Below are 10,594 nucleotides of genomic sequence, written 5' to 3'. Positions count from 1 at the left end.
CAATTCAGTCTCTCTGAGCTAATAAAAACTAAATTATTTGATATTGAAATGTAGTAACAATGTCCAGGTCAATTAATTAACTCAAATGGCAGATATTTATTTAATTATTTGGCTGATTAGTGCACTTTCCTAGTCTTTATTTATTGAGTTGTTACTATAATATACTATGTAATAATGTATTTAGTTTTTCCTACTTGATGACTTTTCTAAAGAAAATGTCTAAAGAAAAGGTTTGATTTCTAACTTCCAAGGATGAAATGCATCATAGATCCTATCCATCCATTTTCTACCACTTGTTCCCTTTCGGGGTCGCGGGTGACTGGAGCCTATCCCAGTGACTTCGGGCCTTAGGCGGGGTACACCCTGGACAGTGGCCAACTTGTCGCAGGGTCATAGACATAGACATAGACATGACAATTATTCACTCTCACATTCATTCACTAGGGCCAATTTAGAGTCACCAATTTTTACCTAACACATGCATGTCTTTGGACGGTGGGAGGAGCCGGAGAACCCGGAGAGAATCCACAGTAACACGGGGAGAACATGCAGACTCCACCCAGAGAGATCATGTGATGTTGGTCTGGTCCGGGAATTGAACCCATGATCTCCTTCTTGGGAGGCAAGAGCGCTAACCGTGCACCCTATAGATCCTATCATTATAGATTAATCGCAATCCAGTCAAAATTACAATTTTAAACATCACAATGTGCAGAATCTTACTTGCAACTTCATAACTAAGGTAGCATTATTATTAAATGTCAAAGAACAAACTTTTTCAGATTTTCATCAATAAAGCACATCAGCACTTGCAGTGTACAGTAGATTGGGATCCACCGCAGTAATTATTAGTTGCAACCCTACTATTATTTGTATCTGTTGAATTCATTACATTTGAATCAATTGCAGATGGAGAGTGAGGTGGTGCAGTGGGCGGTTGTGTTATTTCCAAATGGCTGAACTGCAACAGTTCTTTCCAGCTGGTTAAATGAAAATGAGAAAACTGTGATGTGGCCACCTAAAAATATAAATCACTCTAAAGCCCTCAAAGAAAAAATGCAGCCTAACAAATTGTGAACCTCATATGACGACGTCCGGCTTTTAATCACTTGTGGTAAGCATTTATAGCGCTGGAATTCATACTTTTTATTGGAATGATCTAAATCTCCATTTTATGTACAAGTCACAATAATTCATTCTGTATGTTACATTTTTGGTATTACAGACTCATTCACCAAAGCCAAACATTTTGAGGACAAATACATAAAAACTGGGTGTGCAACCACAGACATGGAAACAGACGACGAAGTAGACGAGCGACCGATGAAAAGGAGAGCAAGGTAAAATGCTGTTTCATTAGCACAAAAAAGAATATTTAATTTTTCCTATACCTGCACTGATTTAAATGTTCTATACTGCTCAGTTGATAAATTATTGTTTTTTGTATTTCAAGGCAACATCCCCTTTACCTCGAATCAGAAGACGAATCAGCACCTTCAATAAAGAGAACATTTGCAAAGCCACTGGACATGACCTTTCCAGGTTGTCAGTGTTACTGCTGTAATACAGTGTTCCTTCATGTTTGTATAAATGTATTATTTGTTATTTCAGTGATGCAGGGATTTAATCAATATACCAGGACCCCCCCACATTCCAACATTGGTAAGTTTTCCCAAGATAGACATTTAGTCTAGAAATAAACGCATTTCTCTATTAACATTTTTCCCCCCATAGTAACTGGAGAGCTTAGCATATACAAACAGGCCTGTCACTACAGAAATGATGGTAAGTCCCTGCTTCTTTTTTTTGGAGAAGGAAATCCTTTTCTTTTTGTTTTGTTTTCTTACTTTTTTTAATTTATTTTTTTACTTTTTTCTCCCCATATTTTTAGTAATTAACATTTCAAAGTCTAATTATATAGGGTACATTGTGTTTTTTTGGGCTGCGGCCATTAATACATTTTGGTATTTGGAATAATCTATTGATTATACTTCAAACAAGTAATTGAGTAATTGGATGATTTTGCTTACACTTCGTAAAACATTATACACATTTTTTTTAAATAACATTTTATTGTTAATTGCACATCTGTTAGCTTATTGAGTTAAGTAATACCAATTACATGTATTTTTTATTTTTTCTTCCAACTTTCATTTTAGACTGCACCTACCTGACCGAGCTTCAGTTACCAGGCCCATCTGCTAGTGTAGTGTACATGTGTGTGCTCCATGTAGACGGAAATAAATTGACAGACACTTAATTGTCTCAAGTCTGTAAAAAATATAGCCGCAGCTATCGATTATTTCAGTAATCGAGTAATCTATCGAAAACATTTTTCAACTAATCGAGTATATTTTGTATGTATATCAAATAAAATGTGTGTTTTGTTTCAGACTACACACCTGCCGGCAGCACACCTGCTTTTGATTACGCCACCTTTGATAAAAGTAATACCATATTTCCACTCTTCACTGCTCTCTTAATAATAGTGACAGAAATTATGCTTAAAAGAAATAGCTTACAGTTGTATTACTATATCAGTACCAAACCATATACCACACAATCAAAACAAGGATAACGTGAACGCAAAGCTGAAGTTACTTCTGTTCTAACTTCAAGGTTCCACCCCAGAAAGGCCTGTGGAAGCCAAACAAGTGTTCAAAGGTAAACTTGTAGAAACAATTCAGTTGTAGTATTTTTATAAAAACAAGACGTCAGTTTAAATATCAGAGTTACCAGACCTAATTCACAGATTGAGAATGGCTCTTGGATGAGTGTCGAAACGTCTTGTGTTAAAACAAAAAAAAGAGTTCAGATGATACGACTCTTGGACAAATGTGAAATTACACCAACTTGTTTAAAAGGGAAACGTTAAGTTTAATTGATGTTAAAGCTTGTTCTTATTTTCTTTCTTCTAGACATTACAAACAACAAAATTACCACAATGCTTGCACAGCTAATTGTGGAGGTCAGGCAAATGGCACGTGACATCGAGGTCATAAAAACTGAAGTTGCTAACCTGAGAGCAGCTGGCCTTGATAAACTTGGACCGAGCTCACACAGGGACCTTCCGTTTGTCCTGCCTCTGCTCAATGAGACCGAGCTCACACAGGGACCTTCCGTTTGTCCTGCCTCTGCTCAATGAGACCGAGCTCACACAGGGACCTTCCGTTTGTCCTGCCTCTGCTCAATGAGACCGAGCTCACACAGGGACCTTCCGTTTGTCCTGCCTCTGCTCAATGAGACCGAGCTCACACAGGGACCTTCCGTTTGTCCTGCCTCTGCTCAATGAGACCGAGCTCACACAGGGACCTTCCGTTTGTCCTGCCTCTGCTCAATGAGGCCCAGTTGGATGAAGCCGAAGCTGCATTGCGGGAGGACTCAGTTCGCCGGAAAATGGTACTCTTTTGTGTTAAACACAAATTATTTAGTTTAATCTTCAGAAATGTTTCTTGACACCTTTGAAATATGCAATGAATACTACATTTCAATATGAGACTAACTCTTTTATGGTTTTAAAGATTTCCCGTCTGGTATTGGTGGGAGGAACAAACCCGGAAAACATGATCCGGCGAATGCTTTCGGGAACAATGTCCAACAGTCTTGCCTGCATTTTTAATTGGATGGGAAAAGGACAGAAGAGGGCCTTCCGAGACACGATGGTGCAGGATTGTATGTTTGGTGAGACTACACCTACAGATCTATAGGAGCTTTCTGTAATCGTGGTTTAGATCTGCTTTAGTCCTGCTTTAGTCCTGGTTCAGATCTGCTTTATGTCTGCGTTAGTTCTGGTTTAGGTCTGCTTTTGTCCTACTTTAGATCTGCTTTAGCCCTGCTTTAGATCTGCTTTAGTCCTGGTGTAGATCTGCTTTAGGTCTGCATTAGTCCTGGTGTAGATCTGCTTTAGATCTGCTTTAGTCCTGGTGTAGATCTGCTTTAGGTCTGCATTAGTCCTGGTGTAGATCTGCTTTAGGTCTGCATTAGTCCTGGTGTAGATCTGCTTTAGGTCTGCATTAGTCCTGGTTTAGGTCTGCTTTAGATCTGCTTTAGTCCTGGTTTAGTCCTGCTTTAGGTCTGCTTTAGCCCTGGTTTGGATCTGCTTTAGCCCTGGTTTAGATCTGCTTTAGGTCTGCGTTAGTCCTGGTGTAGATCTGCTTTAGGTCTGCATTAGTCCTGGTGTAGATCTGCTTTAGGTCTGCATTAGTCCTGGTTTAGGTCTGCTTTAGATCTGCTTTAGTCCTGGTTTAGTCCTGCTTTAGGTCTGCTTTAGCCCTGGTTTGGATCTGCTTTAGCCCTGGTTTAGATCTGCTTTAGGTCTGCGTTAGCTCTGGTTTTGGTCTGCTTTAGCTCTGGTTTTGGTCTGCTTTAGCCCTGGTTTTGGTCTGCTTTAGCCGGTTTAGTGGTTTTGGTTTTATCTATTTCAGGAGAGGGCTGGACAGGCACAGATTCACAGAGGTGCAGATCCGACCATTTTTTTTGCTTTGCAGTTTTATTTGCATTTAGCAATACAAATAATGTTTTTAGGTAACTTAAAATGCCTTTGATATCCTCAATATATTTTCAATCATTGTCAAAGTGAAATAACTAAATTCTAAAGGCTGGTTAAATGTGATTTACAACTTACACAAGATCTTAGTAAATGCAACATGAACTCAGATAATGAAATCATCATGCAACAGTCTAAAAATCAATGCTTTAAACCTTCATCTGTGCTTCATTCAATTCTGTATCAACCTCACATCAACGTGAAACGACGTTGAATCAACGTTGTTTCACGTTGATGTGAGGTTGATACAGAATAGAATTTTCAACGTTGAAACAATGTTGAAAATTATTGTTGATCTGACGTTGTTTCAATGTACAGATAGGCGTTAATATCAACGCTATTTCAATGCTGATCAACACGAGCAACATATCAACGTTGATTCAACGAAAAGTCTGATGGAACATATAACGTTGATTCAATGTCATTTTGCTATCTGGGTACAATCTAATGTCAAGCCTATGTTCAAACAATCAGCTGTGCACTAGAAGCTATAGTGCACAGCTGATTGTGCTTCTAGTGAGCATGTAAAGTTATCAAAGAGCTGATGAAACAGGAAAATTATATTGGCAACATATGTGATTGACCGTGGATAAACCAGTTACAAGTCACCCCGGAGACATTTTGAGTTGTTCACAGATTCATGCACATCTGATCATATTTGAGTAAGTTGTGGTCATTTGAATGTATACAACTCTGAATTCCTCTTACTGAGAAAACTGCCTCTAAAGATTCTCACCTGAATGAGCCCAGAGTCACAGGGGGGCTCATTTGCATCTCATTGGGATAAGCCCTCCCCCCTGTCAAACTGACAGCACCTTCCCCTACATCTGTCACTGAAGACTCAAGAGGAGTGTTATTGATGTGAACTGGACTTGAATCAGAATTAGAAGTTACTATATTAAAATGGAAATACTTGGATTACAAAAGGCCCTGAATAGCATGAAAGAATCAGAATAGGGTTTATTGCCATTTGTCGATAAACAGAATTCACAGGTGATTCAGTGCAACATAAACAACAAAACGTTGAACACTGAGCACTAAACGGCATGTAATATACATAATAAAATATAAAGGTATAAAGTTATGTAGTGCAATAGGATAGATGGGTCTGCCTGTCAATGTTCAGTCCAGGTGGGACCAGGACATGGAGATTGTCAACCGGAGGCAGAACAGCTGAATTGCATAGTAGCTGAGCCCAGAGCGCGCGCTTCGCCTCCTCGCTCAGAGTGCGCGTCTCCTCCTCGCTGAGAGCGCGCGCATACAGTGTATCTGTAGAAGACAGAGGGAGAGTTTAAAAAACACTCTTAATAGAAGAACTCTTATCAACAAAATCTCCTATAGACAGAACCTCTCATTTCTCAATAAGGAATGGAGGGGAAAAATAAAGATAAAATAAAAACAGCTAGCGTAAGACAAAATAATAATGGTAAAATAAACACTATTTACATCAGTTATATGCACCTGAATGTGACATTATTGCGTGTGATAAAGACATTTATGTTTGTTCATACTGTATAATTGCTATTCTGCATTTGCACTTCATTGTACATTTAATAAAGTGAAGTTAAGTAAATGATGTGTAATAAATAGTACCTGCTGTGCAAAGTTGAAGCTGTAATGCAATGGACTTCTGCATAGTTTTTGATAAACTCCAGCTGTGAGCACCTCTTCTGAAAAGTGAAACAAAGAAGTTTGGAACGAGCTAAAGCGACAAACGCAGGCTACAGTAAAAAACAGTAAAAAAAAACACGAAGATACAGACATTATACCGTCCCAAAACAGCTAGTTTCAAGAGAGTACGTGATGGTAATTATTCAGAAAGTGGTCACATTAAATTCAAGCCTGTATTTGTTATGCTGAAGCCAGGAACAAAGAACACGGCCCGGTGCTAGCTTGGAATGTAGCAAGCTAAAGCGGCTAACGCGGGCTACAGTAAAAAACAGTAAAAAACACGAAGATACAGACATTATACCATCCCAAAACAGCTAGTTTCAAGAGACTACGTGATGTTAATTATTCAGAAAGTGGTCACATTAAATTCAAGCCCGTATTTATAATGTAGAGTGCACTGAAGCAGCATGTTAGCTTAGCATTTCTCCGCGTCTGCTCCGGTGCCCGAGGCAAAAGTAAGATTCTAAAGTGACATCACGAGACCGCCTTAAAACACAGAGTTAAAGCAATACTTTAGAGTAAAAGTTCCTCAGTTCCGTTGCAATGTAGTCCAGGGAATGTAAGCTCTGAAGACGGTCTGGAGTAATGAGAGGAAAACACTGAGAGCACGCAGAGCACGCAGCTGCCATGTGGTTCACAGCTGATTGGTGGAAAATGTAAACAATACGTTGGCTAGAAAAAGGCGACGCCCCCCAGGAGAGCTGGAAAAAGACCCGAAAACTCCACATTTTTAACAGCTTAATGTATACGTTTAAGACAACCAATAGTGCTATCTGAAGCACACAGGGGCTTATTCATATGACAGTCTGACATCAGGGATGATGGAGGAGACTGGACACACAAACCCTGAAGCTGCTGGTGATTGTCCTGTAGAAATCCTCAGTGGCAAGAAATCTGAATAAAAAAACAAAACTATATAGCCTAAATTTAGTTTACTTTTACTTTCATTAAATATACCACAATCAAATTTAAAATGGTGCAGTAGAACAAAATATTAACGCTATGAAAACTATATTTAATTTTTACTATCTATGTCCACAAGCACATACACAGCAGGCACACTTTATTATTGCACTCAGACATGAATATGTCTGTACTGACCTGATGGACAGATGGACAGGCGCCTGTAGTTGTTGTCCTGGTACATGTCCGCGCACCAATGCAGGAAAACAAGTCATCAAACAGGACCCGGGACAAACGAAACTACAGCTGAGAGCGATGTTTATCCAGTCTTGAAGCAAATTATGTTATTGACTCAACTCGGATCACTGGTGGATCCAGACACGCCGCCGAGCGTCTCCGTTTTTGGGCTTTGAAAAGCAAATACGCAAAAGGCACTGTCTCAACTTTGATCCGCCATTAGAGAAGCCAGACTGACAACACCTCCACTGCGCATGCGGCGAACGCGCGTCTGCTTACTATATTTCGGCTCTGCTCCGCTGCGTCGAGAATGCGGCTTATTTGCGTTTTTCTTCATACGTACTTGCGTCCAACTTCGCCATAACGCGACAGAATGTCAGCAGAGTTGTTGCCTCAAATATACGTTTAAGACCACTGTAGTTTACAATCTCCAACAGCTGATCCTCTTGTTGCACAGACACGCTCGATTTGCCCGGTTTAATGGGTCGCGGATCCATTCACGCGCAGGGAAGTAGCTCTCAAACTCTTGTAAAAGTAAAAGCAGGTGATTGTGTAGCAGCTGGAGAATGCTGGTCCAGGAGACGTGTCCTCCAAAATCCCTGCTTATGTTTGGAACATGTCATATATCAATTGATCCACTTGCCGCCGCAGTTTTGAAGGTTTTATTGCCTTGTTAGCTAGCTTTTCCATATCATGCAGAGCTGACTCGGTGCGTGAGTGTCACCTGTAGTTAAGTAGGACTCCTGGTATTCAATTGTCTATTCAATTTAGCTTTCTTTTTCTTGGAAGTTGTGAGCTCCTCGTCTGGCTCCTCACTTGGCCTTTTCCCCTTTGCAAAAAATGAATGCTCTCCAAAGACTTTTGTTTTTCACTCATTTTCGCTGGCTTATGGGTCTACTTTTGGGCAGCGTGTTTGATGCGACGCATCCGCGATGACGTATGTATAATGCACGTATCAGTTATGTTATCACGCAGGACAAGAGCATAGAGAGAATATACTTGCCATTATATTCAATGGATTTCATTGGCAATTCCCTATCAGGCTTTTCATTATATATCTACAGACAAGCTTATTAGCGTGTCATGAGGAACAGGCCAAAGTTACATCGGAGAAGATGCTGTCACTGATAGATTATTTCCAGCAAACGCGTTGCGGACCGGTACCGGTCCCCGGCCCGGTGGTTGGGGACCCCTGTTCTAAAGGAACATTTGAATTATGTATTGTTGATTTTTTTATTTATTTTTTTCACAATAAAAATGTATTGTATGTATGTATGATTCAACACAAAAAATCAGTGCAGGATAGGATGCTGCCATAACTCTAAAATTGGTAAATTTATACAAATGATCTTTTTTCATAGGAAAGATTTAAAGTGCCTATGTCACAGGTTAGACATTTTGTCTCACCATGGCTTATTTTTCCTAGTTGAGTCATTTACAAACGTTCTTACTGGTTTTACATGTGCTGCAGATTAGGGCTGTAATGTTTATCAGGGGTGAAGAACACTTGTTTGCCTTTGTACTGGTCTCCTTTATGAGCGCGTCATGAAGGCTGCAAAAGTTAATCAGGCAACTCCATAGCTGGAAATGAGCTCTGGGATCCCCTTCTCAAGGAAACTTTCAATGTCGTCTCCGCCCTCTTCTTCCAGAATCCAACAAGTCTGAGATTGTTCCTACGTGATCTGGACTCCAAATACAGGATCTTCCTTTTCATATTCTTCACCTTTGTCCACAGCTCCATCCTCGTAGCTCATCTATATTAAAATTTGTTGCGCCACCTCACCGATGCGCCCTCATCAATATTCCCTCTTATTATGTGTCTGGGCAAACACACAACCTCCCTGAGCGGCCCCTTGGACCACTGTGAGCAACATCAGACGTGTGCACTGAGGCTACGCCCATATCACATCCAAGTGTCCAAGTGACATGCTTTGTTAAAAGAATCCAATTACAGCAGTACTTTCAGATTACTTTTTACTTTTTAGATTACTTTTAATTAAGTGATTTGATCAATTTACAATGGAAAAAGACTCAAACATCGTTCATGACCTGTGTAACAGGGCCGGACTGGGTGGACTAAGTGGCCCAGAAGTTGAAGTAATATTTACACCTGCGAGTCCTGCAGGGGGTTTGGGGAAAAAAACAGAAAATAGATTGATTCAAAAGAAAAAGTTAATGAAATTATCCCTATTTATTTTATACACGTGATTGGCCAGAGTTGTATGATATCCTACTATATAATGTCTTTTTACTAGATAAACGAAAGATGGATGAGTTTATATAATCAATACATCCACCTGACGTAGAGCTCTCCTCCTCCCGTCTCCACCTGTGGCGGTCACACACATCGCGTGCACTGCTATGCAAATCCGCCTGATCCTGCAGCATTTGACCCATGGGCCAATCCTGTCCGCCACAGGTCTCTAGTCAGGGCTGATATCGCCCAGCGGCTCGGCCCACACTGGCCCATTTACCCATCAGCCCACTGAGGAAATCCCCGTATGCCAGTCCAGTCCTTACCTGTCACTCACTGAATCACATTGTATAAATTTTGTATGTGTTTAGTTTATTTTGTGTGCAGTACAAATGTTCTATGTGCAGAGACCTGACACACAAACTCAGACGCCAATGTAGACTCACTGAGAGAAAATGGCAAAAGGACAGGTTGCACATGTCTCTGCAGGTACTCTGGACTTCTTTAGCTGGCCATCAGCTGGCTGTTAAAACTTATAAATGTGATAATATGTCTAGCCTTCTGTCCACAAATGGCAATAAGCCCCAAGTGCTTTTCAATGTATTGAATGACATCATTAACCCATATGTGAATGTAGAAATGAATTACTCTACAAGCTTGTGTAGGACCACCTTCTCGTTGTTCCCGATATATGTGATCGACCACGGGTAAAACCGTCACAAGTCGGCCCTGACCAAACTGAGATAAAGCCAAAATAAGATTATTTTTTCAAATGTGTGATTTTCGTTTTTTTGCAAAATGGGCTAGTTGAAGTTATGGAGCAGCCATTCGATGTGTCTGATAACAGTATTTGCAGCATTAAAAGCATAAATAAAGCCGTTTAACCTGTTACCATCCACCTGCGCGCCGGCGCGCGTTTTCCATATGTCAAATGTTCTCTTACATCATCATTTTTATTTCCGTGGTCAATACCAGCAAGCTATACATCATTTTAAAGCTTATTGTCTCAACAAAACGAATATGTCATTGATTTACATTGAATA

General features: G+C 40.2%; 1 long non-coding RNA gene across 1 annotated transcript; it reads right to left on the bottom strand.

Moving 5' to 3' along the window:
* Positions 1 to 5,481: 5,481 nt before the first annotated feature.
* On the bottom strand, positions 5,482 to 7,656 carry LOC140360385 (uncharacterized). Its single transcript, XR_011926921.1, has 3 exons — positions 7,319 to 7,656; positions 6,140 to 6,216; positions 5,482 to 5,815 (listed from the first exon to the last, which is right to left on the bottom strand). It is a non-coding gene; the product is annotated as an uncharacterized lncRNA (long non-coding RNA).
* Positions 7,657 to 10,594: the final 2,938 nt, after the last annotated feature.

Source organism: Eucyclogobius newberryi, unplaced genomic scaffold (assembly GCF_026437365.1).
Source record: "Eucyclogobius newberryi isolate DKJ021-1_F unplaced genomic scaffold, fEucNew1.0.hap1 SCAF_15, whole genome shotgun sequence".
NCBI lineage: Eukaryota > Metazoa > Chordata > Actinopteri > Gobiiformes > Gobiidae > Eucyclogobius > Eucyclogobius newberryi.
Note: the sequence above shows the minus strand (reverse complement) of the source record. Positions and strands in the feature narration are given on the sequence as shown.